General features: G+C 40.0%; 1 protein-coding gene across 5 annotated transcripts in view; it reads left to right on the forward strand.

The window, feature by feature from the left end:
* The window catches only part of AGPAT3 (1-acylglycerol-3-phosphate O-acyltransferase 3), a 117,801-nt gene that overhangs the window by 51,454 nt on the left and 43,321 nt on the right, over positions 1 to 23,026 (forward strand). Inside the window, exon 1 of one of the 5 annotated variants that reach the window (XM_087967556.1) lies at positions 11,540 to 11,918. The exons of the other annotated variants lie outside the window; for them this stretch is intronic. The gene's annotated coding sequence lies outside the window, so the exon portion shown is untranslated. Of the gene's footprint in view, positions 1 to 11,539; positions 11,919 to 23,026 lie in introns of those variants that run through there. 5 annotated transcript variants of the gene reach the window in all.

The raw sequence follows: 23,026 nt of genomic DNA on the forward strand, positions 1-23,026 counted from the left end.
CAAAAGTCCTTACATCTCTCCTCTGGTGGACCAGCCCCACCATCAACAAGGGTCACTTCATCAAGGAGCCCCACCGCCTCACCCTTACCACAGATGCCAGCCTGTCCGGATGGGGCGCTCACATCCTCTCGCTCTCAACTCAGGGCACATGGTCTCAGGTAGAACGGGGTGCAGTATAAACTGGCTGGAGCTCCACGCCATCTTCCTGGCCCGCGCAGTTTCCTCCCCCAAATACGGGCGGCATGTCCTCATACTCACGGACAACGTCACCGCCAAGGCTCACGTCAACCGTCAGGGGGCACACAGTCCATCCGCTTGATGAGGGAGGCCGAACGCCTCTGCCGTTGGGCAGAGCGCAATCTCCTCTCCCTCAGAGCCGAACACATCTCAGGGGACTCAAACACCCAAGCGGATTGGCTAAGCAGGACCACGGTGGACCAGTCGAATGGCGCATCCACCCGTCACTATTCAGGGAAGCGACCAGAATGTTCGGTCTCCCGTTAGTAGACCTCTTCGCCTCTCCACTCAACACGCAACTCCCCAGGTTTTCTCCAGGTACCCCTCCCAAGGGGCCGAGAATCACGACGCCCTCCGTTGCCCCTGGCCCACAGGGCTCCTCTATGCCTTCCGCCTCTAGCCCTGGTTCCCAGAGTTCTCCAGAAGCTCATCTCCGAGAGGGCAGAGCTGATTCTAGTAGCACCCTTCTGGCCCAGGCGCCCCTGGTTTGCGGACCTCCGCAACTTATCGGTGGCCCCTCCCTGGAGAATCCCCCGACCAGGATATCCCTCTCCCAGGGGCCCCTTCAACACCCAGACCCTCAGTGGCTCCAGTTAGCCGTTTGGAGGTTGGCGGGAGCGCTTAAGGAAAGAACGGTTTTCTGACCAAGTTATTGAGACCATTTTAGCCGCCAGGCGGCCTTCAACAACCCGCATATACAACGCCACTTGGAAGGGATTCTGCGAGTGGTGTCATGGTCTCAGATCAACCCGCTGTCACCTTCCATAGCTCAGGTCTTGGAGTTCCTCCAAGAGGGCCTGAGGAAGGGCTTTCCCAACACCCTAAGGCGTCAGGTCGCAGCGCTATCCACAGTCATTGACTGTGATAACCTGGGTTCCCTTTCCCACCACCCCGTATTCGGGCATTCCTCAGGGGGCCACCAACCTGTGTCCCCAACCATACACCGATACCCTACCTGGGACCTTAACAAGGTCCTGGTGTCTCTGACTAAGCAACCCTTTGAGTCTCTCAGGGAAGCCTCTCTCCAATTCCTCACATTCAAAGTGGTATTCCTGGTAGCTATTACTTGGCCCGCCGCATATCGGAGTTAGCAGCCTTGTCGGTGGAAGGACCTTTGCATATTTCATGCCGATAGGTGGTCCTCCGACCGGACCTACCTTCCTTCCCAAGGTTAACTCGACCTTTCACAGGGCTCAAGAACTCATACTCCCGAACTTCTGTCCCAATCCCTCGCGGGAAAGGGAGAAGCTTTGGCACTCACTGGATGTAAGACGGGCCCTACGCATTTACATTAAGCGTACCCAACCCTTCCGGAGGTCAGAATCTCTCTTCCTTTCCTTCCAGCCCAAATCCTTAGGCCACAAAGTGTCCCCGTCAACCATCGGCCGCTGGATTAGGGCTACCATTTCCAAGGCTTATTTGTCCCAGGCACTGCCGGTACCCAGGGGATCACAGCACACTCCACCAGAAGTGCAGCCACCTCGGCGGCTTGGGCCACCCAGGCTCCAATTTCTGATATTTGTCGGGCAGCCACTTGGGCATCCCCTCTCCTTTCATTAGACACTATAAGATTGACACCTTTGCCTCGGCGGAGGCTTCGCTTTGTAGGCGAGTCCTCCAGCGAGTCTTCAGGGAACCTCGGAGATTGCAGGACCAGACGGGGTCCCTCCCGTGGACAGCCAAGCTTTGGTATGTCCCACTCTCTGGATGATCGAACGGCTCTCAGGAGAATGGGCGTTGGTTCTTACCTGACACGCCATTTCTCTGGAGCCTTGAGGATCATCCAGCCCTGCTTTAATTGCCGTCTGGTGGGGCCTTGTTTCGACCAATGACCTATTTAGCATAGGGAGAGCAGAGCAACGCCCTTCTCTTCACCTTCGTCTTCACGCAAACTGGGAACGCAAGAGGGCCACGTGATGGAGGCGGATCGTTCCTCAGTGATTGAGCTCAGCCATCAACGACGTGAGACTGAAGCACCTCCCACTCTCTGGATGATCCTCACGGCTCCAGAGAAATGGCGTGTCAGGTAAGAACCAACGCCCAACCTGATTGTAAATGTATTAAAAGTGGCTAGGATTGTATTTGCCAAAAACTGGAAAAATGAGAAAATATCATTACAGGAGGAAATCATTAAGAAAATATTAGAATGTGCTGAAATGAGTAGATTGACATTTGAAATTAGAGAACAAGATGGTAAACAATTTTATAAAATTTGGGATGTATTCTATCAATGGTTAGACAATAAAACATGGTAATGAAATATGTAGATTCTTAGAAAATAATAAATGTATAAAGATGTATTCTTATATCTACAAAATGATTGTAGGATAGATTTGAGATGATAATATGAACTGTCATAAAACAAATTAAGTAAAATATGGATTATTTCGTAAAATATGAATGAATAAAAGTATAGTCAAATGATTAATTAACAATGATATTAATGTACTTAATATTTGATTGAAAGTATGAGAATATATACAATGTAATTGTAATTGAAGACTACGAAATGGAAGCACAAAACAATTTGTAAACCAACCGACACACTATATGTATATATAAGGAAGATGGCTTGATGTTTTTATATTTTGTCTATGTTTGTCTTAAAAATCAATAAAAATTTATAAAAAAAAAATTCCACTACCAGTTCTCCAGAACTGGTCAGAACCTGCTGAATACCACCTCTGTACACACTATCATATGTAGTGGACTTGTATCAAAGCAAGAAAATATTGGGAGAAAATAAGGAGCTGGCTTGAAAAGGTAGTTAAAATGAATATAGACCTGAAACCAGAAGTATATTTGCTGGGCATAACCAAAACCAAAGGGTTTTGATAAAGGGACCACCTATTTAGTTTTACATATATTGACAGCAGCAAGGATTAGCTTCGCAAAATACTGGAAAAATGAGAACACCCTGTAAGATGAGGAGGTAATTTTGAAAATGGACAGATTAACCTTAAAAATAAAAGATAAGACTCAGAATACTATTTGATATGGAATAGATTTTACAAATGGTTAGAGACAAGAGGTAGAAATTAGAGGAAGAAAGACGATGAACATATGCATCAAAAATAGAGATGGTTTATAATTATAATCATAACTGCTAAAAGTTGTAAATAAGATAATACAAAAAGAAACAGTTAAAAATACTTGGTGATATTACTAATTTTGTGTTATTGTTGTCTTTATGTGTGTTACTATTTAATGTGGTATGCTATAGTGGGATTTTTTTTTCCTTGTAATTGGTATACCCTGACAATACACTGTATTCAAAATGTTTATAAATAATAAAATTATACATACATACATACATACATACATACATACATACATACATACATACATATATATGGTATTCAGCTTTGTTCGGGTATTTTCCCACGTCATTGTAGTTGTGCTTTTAAAGTTGTAGCAACGTTTCGGCAGAATGTCATCTGCCATCATCAGGCTTCTGCATTGTGTCCGTCCGGATGGACACAATGCAGAAGCCTGATGATGGCAGATGAGATTCTGCCGAAACGCTTGCTAACTTTAAAAGCACAACTACAATGACGTGGGAAAATACCTGAACAAAGCTGAATACCATACATGTAAGTACCCGTGAAAACTTAAGAAAACACACACACACATATATGGGTATATATATATGGGTATTTGTATGTGGATCTTTGGTTATTCGGGTTTTCTCCCGCGTAAAATTGGAAGTATCTAGGCGACGTTTCGATGAAGTCTCATTCATCATCTTCAGGCTTGTGTCTTCGGCTTTGTGCTTCTCGGAGTAATGTGAGCTTGCAGCTGCTTCTTCCTTTTAACTGCTAGTGGGTTTGTGACTTGATTGGGTGGGGGTTTGGCTGTGTTCTGATTGGGTGGGGGTGTGTTCTCATTGGTTGGGGGTTTGGCTGTGTTCTGATTGGTTGGGGGGTTGGCTGTGTTTTGATTGGCTGGGTGTGTGTTCTGTTCAGGTGGGGGCTTGGTTGTGCTCAGGTTAGTATTAGTTGCTGGGAGATTTGAGCTGGTGGGTTGTGATCCTGCTGTTTGGCTTCGCGTTCGTGGTCGTGCCACATCTTCATGGTGGGCGTCAATTCACTTCATGTATGGGTCGGAGGGGTTTGAAGCGGGTAGTGATGCAGCTGCGGTACGGCTTCTGGTCCGTGTATATATGTATATACATATATACATATTTGTTTTTTTAAATTTTTGCGGGTACTTACATGTATGGTATTCAGCTTTGTTCGGGTATTTTCCATTTGTCATTATAGTTGTGCTTTTAAAGTTCTAGCAACGTTTTGGCAGAATCTCATCTGCCATCATCAGGCTTCTGTATCATCAGATGAACACAATACAGAAGCCTGATGATGACAGATGAGATTCTGCCAAAACGTTGCTACAACTTTAAAAGCACAACTATAATGACATGGGAAAATACCCGAACAAAGCTGAATACCATACACACACACACACACACACACACACACACACACACACACACATGGTATTCAGCTTTGTTCGGGTATTTTCCCACGTCGTTATAGTTGTGCTTTTAAAGTTGTAGCAACATTTCGGCAGAATGAGGCAGATGAGATTGTTTTGCAAATGGAATAGACAACAGGTGGAAAGCATAGGCAGTTAGCAAGACATCCCCAATAAAGGAGTGGTTCTGCAGGTGGTGACCACAGACCACTTCTCAGTTCCTATGCTTTCTGGCTGATGGTTTGGTCACTTTGGAATGCTGGCGGTGCTTTCACTCTAGTGGTAGCATGAGACGGAGTCTACAACCCACACAAGTGGCTCAGGTAGTGCAGCTCATCCAGGATGGCACAATGCGAGCTGCGGCAAGAAGGTTTGCTGTGTCTGTCAGCATAGTGTCCAGAGCATGGAGGCGCTACCAGGAGACAGGCCAGTACATCAGGAGACGTGGAGGAGGCCATAGGAGGGCAACAGCCCAGCATCAGGACCACTACCTCCGCCTTTATGCAAGGAGGGACAGAAGGAGCACTGCCAGAGCCCTGCAAAATGACCTCCAGCGGGCCACAAATGTGCATGTGGCTGCTCAAACAGAAATAGGCTCCATGAGGGTGGTATGAGGGCCTGACGTCCACAGGTGGGGGTTGTGCTTACAGCCCAACACCGTGCAGGACGTTTGGCATTTGCCAGAGAACACCAAGGTTGGCACATTCGCCACTGGCGCCCTGTGCTCTTCACAGATGAAAGGTTCACACTGAGCACATGTGACAGATGTGACAGGGTGTGGAGACGCTGTGGAGAATGTTTTGCTGCCTGCAACATCCTTCAACATGACCGGTTTGGCAGTGGGTCAGTAATGGTGTGGGGTGGCATTTCTTTAGGGGCCACACAGCCCTCCATGTGTTCGCCAGAGGTAGCCTGACTGCCATTAGGTACCGAGATGAGATCCTCAGACCCCTTGTGACACCATATGTTGGTGCGGTTGGCCCTGGGTTCCTCCTAATGCACGACAATGCTAGACTTCATGTGGCTGGAGTGTGTCAGCAGTTTCTGCAAGACGAAGGCATTGATGCTATGGACTGGCCTGCCCATTCCCCAGACCTGAATCCAATTGAGCACATCTGGGACATCATGCCTCGCTTCATCCACCAACGTCACGTTGCACCACAGACTGTCCAGGAGTTGGGGGATGCTTTAGTCCAGGTATGGGAGGAGATCCCTCAGGAGTCCATCCGCCACCTCATCAGGAGCATGCCCAGGTGTTGTAGGGAGGTCATGCAGGCACGTGGAGGCCACACACACTACTGAGCCTCATTTTGACTTGTTTTAAGGACATTACATCAAAGTTGGATCAGCCTGTGGTGTTTTTTCCACTTTTATTTTAAGTGTAACTCCAAATCCAGACCTCCATGGGTTGCTAAATTTGATTTCCATTGATAATTTTTGTGTGATTTTGTTGTCAGCACATTCAACTATGTAATGTATATTCTGTGAAGATTTCATAGGATTTCAAAGGATTAAACAATCTATTTAATAAGCATATACTCATTGATATTGCTTAGCCACTTCAACTGCTAAGCAATATCAATGAGTATATGCTTGTTAAATAGATTGTTTAATCCTTTGAAATCCTATAAAATCTTCACAGAGAGAATCAAGTTATGAAATTTGGCTAATATCTCATTAATATATAATTGTGAAAAACATTGTTTTGGATAGTTTGTACAAATAATACTTAAAATTTTAAAATAAATCTTCCTTTAAACAAAAGAAGCAACACATAAGAATTCTGATATTCTCATTGCTTAAAAAAAAGAAACTGTGCTACAATCCCAACAGTGGCATCTGTTTCCCACGACGGTGTTCCTTTAATTAACAGAGGTAAACACTATCTCAAATAGGTCCCTAGAGAACTATTATAAAAATAAATATTGCAGTAGAGATTTGTTGCTGCAGCTTGATCCTAGTTTAATTGACTTAGAATACTTGTCCCTTGGTCCTATCCAAGCAATTATATATTCAGGACAGAACATTCATTTTACCAGCATATGTTTACCAACAGAGTGGAAAATGTCTTTCATTAACATGATTATGAAGCAATGGCAGTATGTTTAATGATAAATTTGTTTGGACCAAAAATTGTCATTTAATTAAATAATTATTACATCAGTGGTAGGAATTCTGTGGCCCACCAGGTTGAACTACAACTCCCAATATTCCTCACTATTCGACAAGCTGGTTAGAGCTGTGAAAGGGACTGCTGGTTCCCCACCTCATAGCTTGTTCTGATAAGAACATCATTTTGTGTTTGTGCTTTAAGAAAAGGCTTTTATTGAGAAATTATCCTCCTTTGTTCAGAAAACTACATGGAGGTCAAGCACCATTTATAAATTTTACTGCATTATTTCTATTACTCCTTTTATCTGGGTAAATTGTTATGGTAACAATAGAATAACTGCCACAATCTTTTAAATAATATTATTGGGAGTCTTCTAACTGAAAATATCCTGTATTTTCAAAGTCCTTGATAAAAAATATTGAAATTGGCAAATATTTGTTGGCTGAGAGAATAATCAGTACAGTAGTTATTAATACTTTCTGAATTGAATGACTCAGGAAATCAAAATACTGTTTTTCTGTATCAAGATATAGATTGCCAAAACCGATTATTGATCTAGATGTTAGTAATTGCAGTAAATCATATTGCAAACCAGAAAGGTAGAAAAATACCATTTTCAACTATAAATAGTCCTTGACTAATGACCACCGTTGGGACCAGAATTTCTGTCATAAGTCTAATGGGACTCGGTTTTACAAAAAAAATTTATGGCACTCATTAAGCAAATTACAGGTTGCTAAGTCAACATTTTTCCCAATGGGCACTTTTAGCCAGAAATTTTGCTTTTTTCCAGCAAAATAAGTTACAGATCATCATCACATGACTACAGAATACTGCAACCAGTTGTAAATTGGAGCTGGTTACTAGTGCCCAAATAGTTACCATGGAGTAGTGCAATGTCATAACTGAGTAGAGGTCATAAGTTACTTTTTCTGAGGCTGTCATAATTTTAAACCTTCATTAAATAAATGGTCATAAATCTAGGGTTATCTGAATTATTATTGTTTTATTTTTCACCACTTATACATTTTAATATTTTTTGCAAAGTCACCTTGAACTGTAGAGCATTTTGGGAACTGTTACATACTTTGAGAGTAAAAGTCATGGTACATTCAGCCTCCCAAACACAGATTTTTAAGCAAGACTGTCAATTCAGAAATATGTAAATAGATTTTCTATGCAGTTTACCGTATACCTTAATTTACCGTATTTCTTTATAATCTAAAATTGAGAGCTGTTTCTTACATTGCTGATACATTTGAAAATGTTTGAGGAAATATTCAAGGGCAATAACTAAAAAAGAAAATAAGAATAAACCAGCTTGCCCATCTGCTTACTTTGCGAGTCCTTTAAAGTTGATCTATTTCCAGAACTGGTATAAGTCAATAATGCCAGCTAATAGGGACAGGTGCATCTTCTGATCATTTACCATGTTAATGAAAATGAGGTGCAAATTGCACTAATCTGTAGTTCATTAGATATTTGTAACCATAGCCTTTGGCACCAAGCAAGAGGATCACATCTGCATTAAAGGATTATGATACTGGTTTGTATTACATAAAATAAGAGCAGTTGAGTGTATAATAATACTTAAAAACTACTGGAAAGCGTTTATGCTACAGGAGACAGAAGTAATACATTAACAGCTGCGCACACTGTTTGCTTAATTATCTTTTTTAGCCCTCCTACTTTTTACTAGCTTTATATTCCAGAGAACAATCTGATGTTACTTGTTCTTTAGTGTTTTCACACCAACTTCATACTTGTTGGTCCACCAGTCAAGTTAGAAATGGAAATGTAGCCTTTTGAAGGATAGAGAGAGGACGGTATCTATGGATTCTAACGCTAGCCCTCCATTTGGAGATGATGGGTTGAACAAGAAGGCCTTAAGTGCACATCTAAACTCTTTTATATATATTTTTTTCATCAGACCTTTTCTATTGAGAAGAGATTGATATGAGAGAGGAGAACGACATATGGCTTAACAATTTATTGTCTATTGAAACCACATTTGTAGCCACCTAACACTCGCTTGATTACATAATTTATATTCATAATTCATTGTTCCCCACATTTTTTCCTGTTAAATTCCCCAGGACAAGTGAGGTGCTCTTCTTAGTCTTAATGTTGGGAAGTCAAAGCATTTTGAATAATTCAGTAAGATATAATTACAATATAATTACAATTTGTTCTTTTATCACATTCCAAAATTTTAATACATATCTGACACACAATCCAATGAATATTAATCACACTTTTATATTTTAATTCCTTTTTTCTATTAATCAAAGTTTGGTATGATGGAACTCTGTTAAATAATCAGAACTATAAATGTTTTTCCTTTTGAACATGTGCCTCTTTTTCTTGACTATAAAATATGGACATAGATCCCAGTGAAATTAATAGTCTGTGTGGTTGTGGGCTGTGTGTGTCCTTCCTAAGCTAGGCATTTAGAATTTTGAAGTAATGCACCCTGTTCATTGTGTAGATTTAATTCAGCTTCAGAAACATAATTCTAACATTATATAGACTGGGATTAGAATTAGAATTTGGCTTCTTTTCAGCATGGTGAATAATGTTTATTGGTATATCTGGATCAGTATCAGTGCACCATGCAGTCTATAATCTCCATCTGGGTTAAACAGCAGATCTCATACTTGAATCACTGTGGACAAATTGCTGCATTTTCTGGGTTCTCCACATCTGTTACATCTTGCTTGGTGAAGCATTCTGCAGAACTAGCCTGTGCTCCCAACAGGGGCCTGCTCCATTGTGGATAGAAAAGATCCCCCACCCCCAGACCATCCATTGTATTGGGTTTTAGGTTTTCTGTTTAATTCCTCCAAATTTAACTGTCCCATAGGACTTTTTTTAAAACTTTTTATCATATTGTAAGCCACCCAGAGTAGCTGTATCAGTGAGATGTGCAGCATAAAAAATTAATAAACAAACTCAAAAGCTTACACATTTCCCTGCTAGCATGCCAGTTATACAGTGAATTTTGATATTTTTTTCCTTGTGGGTTTGTGTTTTACTAATTATGGGTACCTCCTAAGGATTCCTGAAGATCTTTTAATAACTTTTCTTGCAGATTGGCAAGATCTTTTTCTTCTTGAAGATTAAAAATGTAGGCTTTCTGCATCACAAGTACTGTGTGTTTTTATGATTGAGCACAAACTGAAAAAGAGCAGTGGAATAAATCTGTCTCTTTTTGCTTCTTATCCTCCAGATCAGGTTGCCTAAAGAAATTTAGGAGAAAGAGCGAGAGCAAGCAGTTCAACTCTTCCCTCTAAGCCTGCAGATAGTCAGAGTTTGTGAAAATGATAAAAGTCACTACAGTCACTATCGGAGAGCCACCAGCTGGCTCATCCCCCCAGCCCTTCAAGGTTATCCATATTCATATACAGAGGGAAAGTTGCAATATTCTGAACCTACAAAGGCAGAAAGTTTGGTGTTTCTCTGAATCACTTCTGTATCTCACTAATTGATTTGATGATACAAATTAAATAACTTATTAAAAGCTTTGCACAATGGGTGTATGCCATATGCATAAATACAGTAATTGAGGTAACTATATGAATCGTATCCATATATATGTATTTTATCCAACAGACTTGTATTATTTGAGCTATTAGTAGCTACTAGACCAGGGGTCGCCAACCTTTTGGACCTCAGGGACCACCAAATTCATAATTTTAAATCCCACGGACCACTAATATGAATTTTGACTGACGGTGGCTGCAAGAAAAAAGTCTGCAGGAAAATTCCCCACCCCGTTTTCCTACCAATCGATCATTATTTGGGTTCGCAGGATACTGTCTCCAACTCCGTTCTCGGGGGGAGAGAGAGAGAGAGAGAGAGACTTTTGGCTTCATGCAAGGAAAGCAGCAAAAGCAGCAGAAGTCTTTCTTTCTCTCCCCCAAACTCCACCAGAAATGAGTCTTTGCCGGCACAGCCTCTTGGAGCAGGATGCCTTGCAGGGTCCCAAAGACTCGTTTCTGGTGGAGTTTGATGGAGAGAAAGAAAAACTTTTGTTGCTTTCCTTGCATGCAGCCAAAAGCAGAAGCAGCAGAAAGAAGCAGCCCGGTGACCAGGTGAGGCGTGTGGGGTGAGTGGGGCAAGTTTCTCCCCTCCGCCCTCTGCCACCTCCCCTCAGTACCTTGTGTTGTTCGCAATGCAAGTGACGCAAGTCTTGTGTTCCCATGGGCCATGTGGGCGGATCAGCCTTGTGTTCCTGCACAGCCTGGATTAATTGCTTTGGGGGTGACAGTTCTCTGTGGACCAGCAGTGGTCCTCAGCCCACTGGTTGGCGACCACTGTACTAGACAATGAATAGTTTATAAATTATTTCTCCTGTTTTTATTCCAAAGTCTTAATTTTGTTAATGTACCGTTTCTTTTTTGAGTCTATTTTAAAGTAATAATTGTTCCTATTTATACTGTGCTTATCAATGCAAATGTTTGTAATAAAAAGCATAGTATAAATAAATTTAAAGGAAAACCCTAGATTTTTTTAAAACAAAAGTTAATTCTATCATGAATAAATTATAAAAATGACCGTATTTACACCACTGCATTTATTATCTTATCCTTTTCTGTTTCCCCATAGTGCAACACAAGATCTTGTGAAGCTTTGCATTGCATTTTTCCTTAAGACAATTATTGGATTAAGTCAGTGACTCAATATATCAGTGTTGACTGTAATGTTTATTGAAAGGTCTTTATGGTTTTCTTTTCTTGATTGTGGTTTTTTAAATTATATTGAATTATTTGGATTGTTTAACAATAATGCTATTGAGAAAAGAAATGGTGCTGGGAGAATAGACGGTTTCTGAGAAGGCAGTTTTAGTGGCTGCAGTGTTTTCAGATTTGCTACTCCGTGTTTTTGCAATCATAATCCTTCTTTCATGTCAAGGAAGATTTGTCCTTCAAGTAAGGACTGCTAAATTCCTGGGTTCTCTGTTGCTTTCCCCCCGCCATTATCTGAAAAACCAAAAATATATTTAAAATATGCTGACAAACCGATCAGGAATGTTTTTCTTAACGGGCATTTGTTCAATGCTGATTGTCCTGGCTCTTTCCTATTACTTATATTGGTAAGTACTATATAGCATCTTGCTCAGTAATTGCTTAAAAAGATTGGGGTCACATGGGTTTTGAACACTACTTGTAACTGATATGATTAAGTATAGTAGCTAATTTATATGGATTTTCTTTTTTTATGTTGGTGCTCATTAGAGGAATCTTTTGGATGAAATAGAAGGAAATGCCTTATGTCTTTACTTCTGCTTCAGCTGGGCATAAGTATTTTACTTGCGAATATAGCTCAGGAATATCTGTCCAAGAAACTGTAAAATGCTTTAGAAATGCACAGAATTTTGATTTGTTTGTCAAGCTTTTTTTGTCAAAGGTTCTTTGAAATGCTATAGTTTATGTAATACAGAGGGGGTAGGAACAGGAAATCCTGATAGGTTCATTCTTTGGATATGTGATGATGGGTAGTGATCACCATAAGTAGGCTGTCCTGTGAACTATAGGAAGCACCCCTGAATTCCAACATCTATTTAAATTGTTTTGTTTAATTTTTTCCCCATTCTATTATTATCTATGTAATCATGTTTTGATAACTACAAACAATAAGGGATGTAACAGCTAACTGTATAATCAAGGAATGATTTTTGAAGGAAATATTAGGCAACATTACGACTCATAGAACCCCTGTAAAAATTAAAGTTGGCAAGGTGGAAGCCAGTGCTCTTCAGATAAGAGAAAGTAGCCAAATAAACATTGAGCAGATAAATTCCTCTTACCTACCCTTTTCCTAGCTCCAAAAAAGCCCTTTATTTTAAAAGGGTGGTAGGAAACAACTAATTATGTATGTATGTATGTATGTATGTATGTATGTATGTAGAGAGATGAGTATTCAGCTTTGTTGGGTATTTTCCACGTCATTATAGTTGTGCTTTTAAAGTTGTAGCAGCGCAGATCATCTGCCATCATCAGGCTTCTGTGTTCGTCAGACGAACACAATACAGAAGCCTGATGATGGCAGATGAGATTCTGCCAAACGCGCTACAACTTTAAAAGCACAACTATAATGATGTGGGAAAATACCCGAACAAAGCTGAATACCATACATATAAATACCCGTGAAAACTTAAGAAAATATACCCGTGAAACTTAAGAATATATGTTTGTATGTATGTATGTATATAAAACTTGATTTTTCTACTTTGCATCATGCTATGGGAGTCCTTAAAGTTTAGCTGAATGTGGGGATAGGTTTCTGGAAGAATAGAAATTTAGGCCCATTCTTGACCTGAATGGCAAGTGTACGGTGATAGGGTTGGTAGAGGTCACTTAGAATATGGAATGTAATCCCTGCTCAATATAGGAATCCAGATTAAAGCATTCCAGAACCTGGTTGCCTAGCGTCCAGTTGAACACATCCAATGAAGGAGAGTATACGTCCCTGGTTCCACTGTTAGAAAGTTTTTTCTAGAATTTGGTTGGAATCTGCAATTCTGTAATACAGTAGCCCTTGGCTTACAACCACAATTGAGCCCAAAATTTATGTTGCTAAGTGAGACATTTGTTAAATGACTTTTACCCTATTTTATGACCTTGTTTGCCACAGTTGTTAAGTGAATCCTGAAATGTTAAGTTAGTAACATAGTTGTTAAGTGAATTTGGCTTCCCCATTGATTTTGCTTGATAGAAAGTCACAAAAGGTGATCACATGACCTCAGGATACTAAAACCGTCATAAACAGAAGTCAGTTGCCAAGCATCTGAATTTTGATCACGTGACAGTGAGGAAGCTGCAACAGTTGTAAGTGTTGAAAATAGTCATAATTCACTTTTTTCAATGCCATTGAATGGTCACTAAATGAACTGTTGCAAGTCGAGGACTACCGGTATAGATCAATTATCTTCTGTTCTGCAACTTTGGAATAAAAGAGTTTGGATCTTTTCTTGCAATATCATAGCTGATGTTCTAGATATTTGAGGAGTGCCTCCCTTTTCTCAAAAAGTTAAAAGTTCTCTTCACAAGGCTTAGAGACCCACACTGCCTCAATACACACCTCTCATCCTTGAGATGGGAGGACAGTATGTTCATCCAAAGATCGCTGCCTTCTTTATGTTACTCTTACTGCACTTCAAGAGTGTGATTCAATTTCAAACATCAAAAAATTAATAGGCAAGTTAATGAATTTTGGTAGAATTTGATTAAATATGGTAAAATGAATGGAGAAACTTTGAGATGTCCAAACGTTGGTAGAAAAAGTTAATATAGGTAGTCCTCGACTTATGACCAAAATTGAGCCCAAAATTTCTGTTGCTGTTTTGCCCCATTTTATGACCTTTGTTGCCATGCCTGTTAAGTGAATCACTGCAATTGTTCAGATAGCAACATAGTTGTAAAGTGAATTTGGCTTCCCCATGGACTTTGCTTGTCAGAAAGTCGCAGAAGGGTATCACATGACCCTGCAACACTCATAAATATAACACAGCACCTGAATTTTGATCACATGACCGTGGGGATGCTGCAGTGGTCATAAGTGTGAAAAATGGTCATAAGTTACTTTTTTCAGTGTTGTAATTTCGAACGGTCACTCAATTAACTGTTGTAAGTTAAGCACTACCTGTATATGATTGGTTATATGGTATGAATATTTTTGAAAGAAGAACAGATGGCCACTTTGTTTTATGGAAGTGAGAATTAGGTATTTTAGGAGAAATATAAAAGTAACAGAGGGAGAATGTGATACTCCAGAAACATGTGTGGTAAAATAAGAGGATCAAGAATAAGTGGTTGCTGAACCACTTACAAAAATGAATGACTAGTATAAAACCTATGTTGACATGATTGATTAAATAGAAAAAGGCAATGAGGATTCAATTGCAAAACAAATATACAAAAAAAGAGTGCCTAGATCAAGAGTATGGTGAAGACTGAGAAGATCACACTTGGGTGGAGTTAATCTGATCCTCAAAAAGAGAAAATGAGAACTTAAAAAACTGCAATGAATGAAGCAATGGATAAACATGGTAGAGACAAGAATGTTTACAAGGAGAGATAGGTACAGTGCAATATAGTGAATAATATTGGAGTAACCTAAATTTAACAGTATTTCCTTTTCTTATTTCATCATGTTAATCATTTCAATTTACTATTTTATTCATGAAGAGTATGTATCCATATATGGATGATAAACATTTAAATGAAAATTGAACAGAAAACTGCATCTTTTAAAACCTCTTTTTTAAACAAAGCTGTTTCATTCTGGAGAATAAATCAAATGGAAATATTATTTTTATTCTAAAAATATTCAAGTTCACATATATAATTAAGATTATTGTGTAGCATTACATAATATCAAACATGATGATGGGTGTGTTCAATTAAAGTTAGATCATATAAAATTATTCACTGCTCTGTGTTTATATATAAGAGGAATATAGAATTCTGTTGCTAAGTTCTTTATTATGCAAATGATAGCTTAAAATAGATGTGCAAAATAAGGTACTAAATCTAGCTTTTTCTGTAGCCATAAACTTTTCTTACCATTTCAATACTTTTAAAAATGAAAAATATAAGTAGAAGTGCACAAGTTTCTAGGTGCAAGTCAAGATGTTGCTATTACTTTGAAACCCCTCCATGGCACAGGAGTAGATTACTGTGGGACCGCCTCTCCCAGAGGATATGCGCCCTTTTCACCGGATCAGACAGCATAGTCACTCTCCAGATTCCTTTCCTTAAATGTTGTCATATGGCTGGATCTAGGAAGTGTAGCCTTTCTGGAATGGTCCCTGCTCAATGGAACACCCTTCCATTGAAATCTGGCAGGCCATTGGCCTTTTTAACCTTCCAGAAAGCTGCAAAGAGTGTTGAGATACATGAAGACAGAGTTAGAAGAGAGTGTTGTGGATTATATCAGTTTTGTGGAAGTTTAGATATGGTGCTGTACAAATATTTTCATAACAGTCAATAAAATGAAGTCTCAGTGGAATATGTGTTTAACATCCAGGTTGCAATATTTTGGAGTTGATAATGCCTTCTGCGGCACTAAGTAAACCATAGCCAGAGATTAGTTTCTTTTTTCATGTAGGATGATTGCTTGTCAGTGAAGCATGATTTATTTAGAACAGTGATCAATAAAGACTAGAACAGTCAATAAAGACTATGCGTGTTATGCGCCGATATAATGTACCAAGCCTTCGGTGAATGCTGCTGGGATCGGGATCAAGGACACAAATGAAAGAAGGGAGGAGGAAGCAACCGAAGCCTCAGTGGAATATGTGTCGCCTAACATCCAGGTTGCAATATTTTGCTTCGAGTTGATAATGCCTTCCCAAACAACCAGAAACTAAGCAGGCAGGCTAAGTAAACACCATAGCCAGAGATTAGTTTGAAATTTCATGTAGGATGATTGTTGTCAGTGAAGCATGATTTATTTAGAACAGTCAATAAAGACTATTTTCTAAAATCTCATAACTAGTCTGTTGATAGCCAAACATGGACACCTAACATCAAAAACGTCATCCAAAAGCACAACAAAGAATGTTCTTTCTGCGCCAACTCAGAAAGCTCAAACTGCCCAAGAAGCTGCTGATACAGTTCTACAGAGGAATTATTGAGTCTGTCATCTGCACCTCTATAACTGTCTGGTTTGGTTCTGCAACCCAACAGGACAGACACAGACTTCAGAGGATAATTAGGACTGCAGAAAAACAATTACTACCAACCTGCCTTCAATCAAGGACTTGTATACTGCATGAGTCAAAAAGAGGGCTGTGAAAATATTTACAGACCCCTCACATCCTGGACATAAACTGTTTCAACTCCTTCCCTCAAAATGACGCTATAGAGCACTGCATACAAGAACAACTAGACACAAGAACAGTTTTGCCCCCCGAAAGCCATCATTCTGCTAAACAAATAATTCCCTCAACACTGTTCAACTATTACAAAGTCTGCACTACTATCACTGTTAATCTTCTAATCACTCCTTATCACCCATCCCCTTCCACTTGTGACTGTATGACTGTAATTTTGTCGCTTGTATCCTTACGATTTATATTGACTATTTCCTAGTGTGATTTGATTGCTTATTGTACCCTATGACTATCATTAAGTGTTGTACGTTATGATTCTTGACCCTTGACGAATGTGTCTTTTCTTTTATGTACACTGAAAGCATTTGCAACAAGACAAATTCCTTGTGTGTCCAACCACACTTGGCCAATAAAGAATTCTATTCTATTCTATTCATAACCTATATCTATACCTATAGCCCACACACTACATACGTGTAGCCATGATATCCCCCCTTTGTAAATACTATCTAAATTTTTCAACCTGCTGCTGCTACTACTACTAAGCTTGTATAGGTGCTGCTTCTTTAAAAGTTATTCTTATCTTTGATAGTCATCCAGCCTGGAGAATTATTAGCCATGTATCAATTAAACTTTCATCAATTTGCAGTATTCATTTGATAACAGTTCTATCCTGTTAATTCCAAACAGTTTAATCTAATGACAGCAGTACTGTCAAGTTCTTCATCATGGTCTTTGTGATTCATGTACAGGTAGTCCTCATCTTAAAACCATTTGTTTAGCAACCATTTGAAGTTATAACAGCACTGAAAAAGTGGCTTACAACTAGTCCTCACACTTATGACCATCACAACATCCCCACAGTTATGTGATCAAAATTCAGGCACTTGTCAACCAACATATGATTGGTTGTAGCATCCTGGGGTCATGTGATCACCATTTGTGACCTTCCCATATGGCTTCTGACAAGCAAATTCACTGGAGGAAGTCAGATTCTCTTCATGATTCACTTAACAACTGCAATGATTCATTTAACAACCATTTCAAAGAGTTGTAAAATCAAGGGCAGCTCACTTAACAACTGTCTTGCTTAGCAGTGGAAATTCTGTGGTTGTAAGTCAAGGACTACCTGTATACATATATGCACTAGCACAGAGCCCCATTTCTAGAACTTGACTTGAGCCTTACCACCTATCAGCATGGCTTCCACTGAACCCCTTCCATTAAATACTATAACTTTAGCACATTGGTGTTTGAACTGATCATCCTTCTATTGTATTGTAAGTTGTGACTTCTTTTCTTTTTCTTAAATCTATCAACTTTTCCCTAAACTCTTTATTTTCATTGGGACACAGAAAGAAGTCTCATCCTGTTTCAGTATAGCCTTAAGGCCCCTATGATTCTGTAACACAAGACTCTGTAATCCAGTTCAGAAATAGTAAACATGCCCTGTGGGTGATTACAAGTGGTGTCTTTTTGCCTTTGTAAAACAGGCTTTTTGCAATAATTCAGGTTTGTCAGGTATTTTGGGGGGGGCTTTAAATGTGAATGATTTTGAAGCCGCTGTTGTCTCCTTGATCCCTCATATCATGTCCCAAGAGTTGTCTTGTAGCTTTCTCCTTTCTTCAGGTAACTAGTCAAATACTCTACTGCCTACAGAGAATACTCAGGGTCTTTTCTACCATTATTGGCATTGAGAAAATAATCTGTTCAAAGTTTAAAACCTTCTAAGAGTCTAAAACTTTCCCTCTCAATCCCAATAAGGACAAAAGGAAGAAAAAGATTGGGTTACTTCCCTGATTCCAGCTCCAAATTCCTCCTCATAATGACCTCATCCTGAGCCGCGATGGTGCAGTGGTTAGAGTGCAGTACTGCAGGCTACTTCTGCTAACTGCTAGCTGCCTACAATTTGGCAGTTCAAATCTAACCAGGTTCAAGGTTGATTCAGCCTTCCATCCTTTTGGGATGGGTAAAATGAGCAGCCAGATTGTTGGGGGCAATATGCTAACTCAGTAAACTACTTAGAGAGGGCTGTAAAGCACTGTAAAGCAGTATATAAATCTAAATGCTATTGCTATCCTACTCTGCTACTTTGGTTTCACTGTTAATGGAATTTCCAATCTGTACTATTTAATTTTCACTGCCTTCTTTTTAAGCACAAGAATTCATTTCAGAAATGAAGAGTTGAAAGAGATTTCCCTTAAAATCTATTATTCTCCTTAGAGCTGCTCAGAGCATCCAGAAGTGGGAGGTGCTCCAGTCTCTGCACTCACAGGCTGAGCTTGAATTGAAGAACGCTCCTCCTCCTCCACGTGACTCCTCCGTAGCGTTCCCCAGTTTATGCTCAGCCTCGTGCGAGACAGGCAGTGCATTGACGAGCTCCTTGGCCGATTCAGGAATTCTCTATTCTGATTCAATTTCGTTCATTTACAGGTTGGATTGTTTCTTTCTCTCCCTTAGCCCTGCACAGTTGGCTAACCTGAACTTCTATTTACCCCAGGAAAGCGTTTTTACGCCCCAGAGGGTGGCAAAGGGGGTGTTAGCAGTGCCTTCGCGCTGCCCCCCCCATAGCCAAAACTCCTTACCCTGCCGTTTTTTCCTTGCCGCTTCGTTTTTCCTTCGTTTTTTTGCTAGCGGCTTGATTTGTTTTCGTTTGAATCGTTCCGTTTATTCCCCCCACACACCGAATGCCGCTTTGATAGGGAAGAGCTAATCTCTCCCTTTCCTGCCCCTCTCTTTGTCTTTCAAGCTTTGGCTTGTCCCTGGGGAGGAAAATCCGCCGCTGAGGGGCCCCGAATCCCTTGCGTCGTAGGCGTCCGCCATTTTGGGTGCCTCGTGGTTGGGCGCCATTTTGTTTTTGTCTTTATTCGCTGCGGTGCAAACCTAGCTCAACGATACAGGACCCGTAGGCCTGTTCAGAGCTGTTTTCACCTCATTTAGCCACACTTGGCACTTGAGGCTGATCTATTTATTGCAATAATCATTGGCTTATCCCGCAGCTTGACTCAGCAGGCGCAGTAGTAGCAGCAACAGCACCCGCCCAGTTCCGCCTGGGAAGGCAGCTGCTGGAGGCCCTAGTTCTCTTTCTTATTAGGCCTCAGGCGTTCATTCGGCTGGTTGGACCACCTGCTTATTTTATTTTATTTTATTTTAGTTTATTTTAGTTTTTATTAGCTCAAACCTCTATTTTCTTTGGAGCAGGATCTAATTGTATATCAGAGCAACATTACTGGAGTTCATATATATATATATATATATATATATATATATATATATATATATATATATATATATATATTTTCGGGTATATGTATGGTGTTAGGCTTGGTTCGGTATTTTCCACGCCATTGTAGTTGTTCTTAAAGTTGTAGCAACGTTTCAGCAGAATCTCATCTGCCATCATCAGGCTTCTGTATTCTGTATTCTGTATCTCACAGACGGATTGAAGGATGATGGCAGATGAAATAATTATTATGGCACCCGGCCTTGTTGGTACTTACATGTATGGTATTCGGCTTGGTTCGGTATTTTCCACTCATTGTAGTTGTTCTTTTAAAGTTGTAGCAACGTTTCAGCAGAATCTCATCTCTCGCCAACCGCCTCACATTGACTCTTACCATATCCTGCAATTTACTTATTACTTTTTGAAATGGCAGAGGGTAATTCTTCCAGAGGACCTTCTTTGAAGGCCAAATCTAAACCCCACCATTTGTGCAGGCAGGCTAAGGAAACCTCCAAAGCCTCCCAGAGGGATGCCTTAAGACACCACAAGGCACTGGAAAAGGAGATTGACAGACGCACCAGAGAGTCACGCACAGTGCCTCCGGTCCTCCCACCCTCCACTCCCTCTACCTCTACTCAACCCCCCCCTCCTCTAGACTATTCCTCCTTATCCAGGCGCAGCTCGCCCTCACAAGGTCAACAGGCTCCTGGAACACCAGCTAGACGGGCACCCGAAGCTACCTTCACCCCTACAGCAGCTGGCCTACGTCAAGAGGAACCACTCATAGACGAGATTCCAGAGAAAGTGAGATCCTTTATCTATTAAGATAATCAAAACAAAAATCTTTTTTTTTTAAAATCTCAAGTTCCTCAAGATGTTAGTGGGTCACCTCATGGGTTTTTTGTTTTGTTTCTGAAGAGCATCTCTCTTTGATTTGATTCCATTCAATACAGCCTTTCTAAAGTAGAATAATTGATTTTCTTGGCACTTTCATAATCCCACTGAATTATCTTGTAGCTCTCATCAGGACCCAATGAAACAATCCAAGTTTTATCTGTTTAGATAAGGATGCGGGCTGTTTCTAAACTGAAGCAGTGAAGAGGAGATCCTCTGAGTTCTGGTGAAATCTTCAGTCTCTTGGTGACATTTTTGATGATGTTGTTGAAATAGATCTGCTACTGTATGTCTTTACACCTATTCTCTACTACTGAATCTTAGCAAGGATCAGCTGCATCTAACACCTTAGTAGCTTCAGCAGGTTTAGTTTGCTTTGTTGCTCTCTATTATCCATCAGGAATACATCTGCCTTTCAAGCTGACCTGAGCTCCTCTTCATTTTTCAGAGACAAATCTTCTCTCTGAACTGATTTTCTTGGCCTTCAGCTTGGAGGAGTCAGTTCCACAGTTTCATGCAGTATGTCTGCTTTTGATGGCTACTTGAAAGTCTTCGAAAAGGATTTCTTATGCAGCTAAATGGAAATTCCTTGGGGTCTTCCCAAGCACATCATAGCATCATAGACCTGGAATAGAACTTAGAGCTCATCTTGTCTTTCTTACTCAGTATAGATCCACCAAAGAATCTCTGATAAATGACTATCTGGACTCTGTTTGAAGACTCCATTGAAGCTTCGTTTGCCACTTCATGCAGACACATGTTCCACTCTCAAGTTTATTACACTTTGATCCTTCTGTTGCATTTAAAACAGCAAAGTATGGCTTTCTCTTTAATAATATGATTTTTTGCATCATCTCCTTTTTTGCTTCATTAAGTAGTTCTCTCCTTTCAAATCAGTTTATAATTTCATGAAATATATAGTACTTTTTTCTCTTACAGTATCCTCCAAACTAGAGACTTTTTCCCCCTCTGTTAATGTCAGAATCTCTTGAGGTCATTTTTACTGACCCAATTCTCTTCCTTTCATGGAAAGTTACCTTTCCTATAGCCATGATAAAGGTTTATCAAAAAAGCAAAATGTTATCTTACAAACAGTTTTTCCACTTATAATTTTTGGAAGGGACAAAGTTATTCCTCCCCTCCAGATATTTTCTTTCTTCCAAAGGTAGTATCAACCTTCAATTTAAAACATAGAAGATAGAGGTTCTCTAGCCCAACTCTCTACACAAGGCAGGAGATCTTATCCCGATTAAATGGTTGTTTTATTTTTGAAAACCTCCCACGTTAGAAAACCCATTTCTCTAGGAGCAAGCTATTCCATTGATTCATTGTTCTCACTTTGGAGAATCCCCTCTTCTTTGTGACAACTCCCCAAGAATTGGAAGACAGTTATCAAGACATTATATTTCTACCAAATTTTTTCAATTGCTAAATATCACTGCTTCATTCTTCCTGAATATGTCACTGAGGTCATTATACAGGTGAAACTCGAAAAATTAGAATATCATGCAAAAGTTCATTTATTTCAGTAATGCAACTTAAAAGGTTAACCTAATATATGAGATAGACTCATTACATGCAAAGCAAAATAGTTCAAGCTGTAATTTGTCATAATTGAGATGATTATGGCTTACAGCTCATGAAAACCCCAAATCCACAATCTCAGAAAATTAGAATATTGTGAAAAGGTTCAATATGTGAAAAGGTTCAATATGTGAAATATTGTGAAAAGGCTCAAAGTGTCCCACTCTAATCAGCTAATTAAGCCATAACACCTGCAAAGGGTTCTTGAGCCTTTAAATGGTCTCTCAGTCTGATTCAGTAGGAATCACAATCATGGGAAAGACTGCTGACCTGACAGTTGTGCAGAAAACCATCATTGACACCCTCCATAAGGTGGGAAAGCCTCAAAAGGTAATTGCAAAAGAAGTTGGATGTTCCCAAAGTGCTTGATTGGCCAGCAAACTCGCCTGACCTGAACCCCATAGAGAATCTATGGGGCATTGCCAAGAGAAAGATCAGAGACATGAGACAGAACAATGAAGAAGAGCTGAAGGCCGCTATTGAAGCATCCTGGTCTTCCATAACACCTCAGCAGTGCCACAGGCTGATAGCTTCCATGCCACGCCGCATTGAGGCAGTAATTGCTGCAAAAGGGGCCCAAACCAAGTACCGAGTTCGTATGCATGCTTATACTTTTCAGAGGTCCGATATTGTTCTCTGTACAATCCTTGTTTTATTGATTGCA

The sequence above is a fragment of the Notechis scutatus genome, chromosome 5, assembly GCF_049901735.1.
Source record: "Notechis scutatus isolate UNSWTSFEM ecotype Mainland chromosome 5, rNotScu1.2, whole genome shotgun sequence".
Lineage (NCBI taxonomy): Eukaryota > Metazoa > Chordata > Lepidosauria > Squamata > Elapidae > Notechis > Notechis scutatus.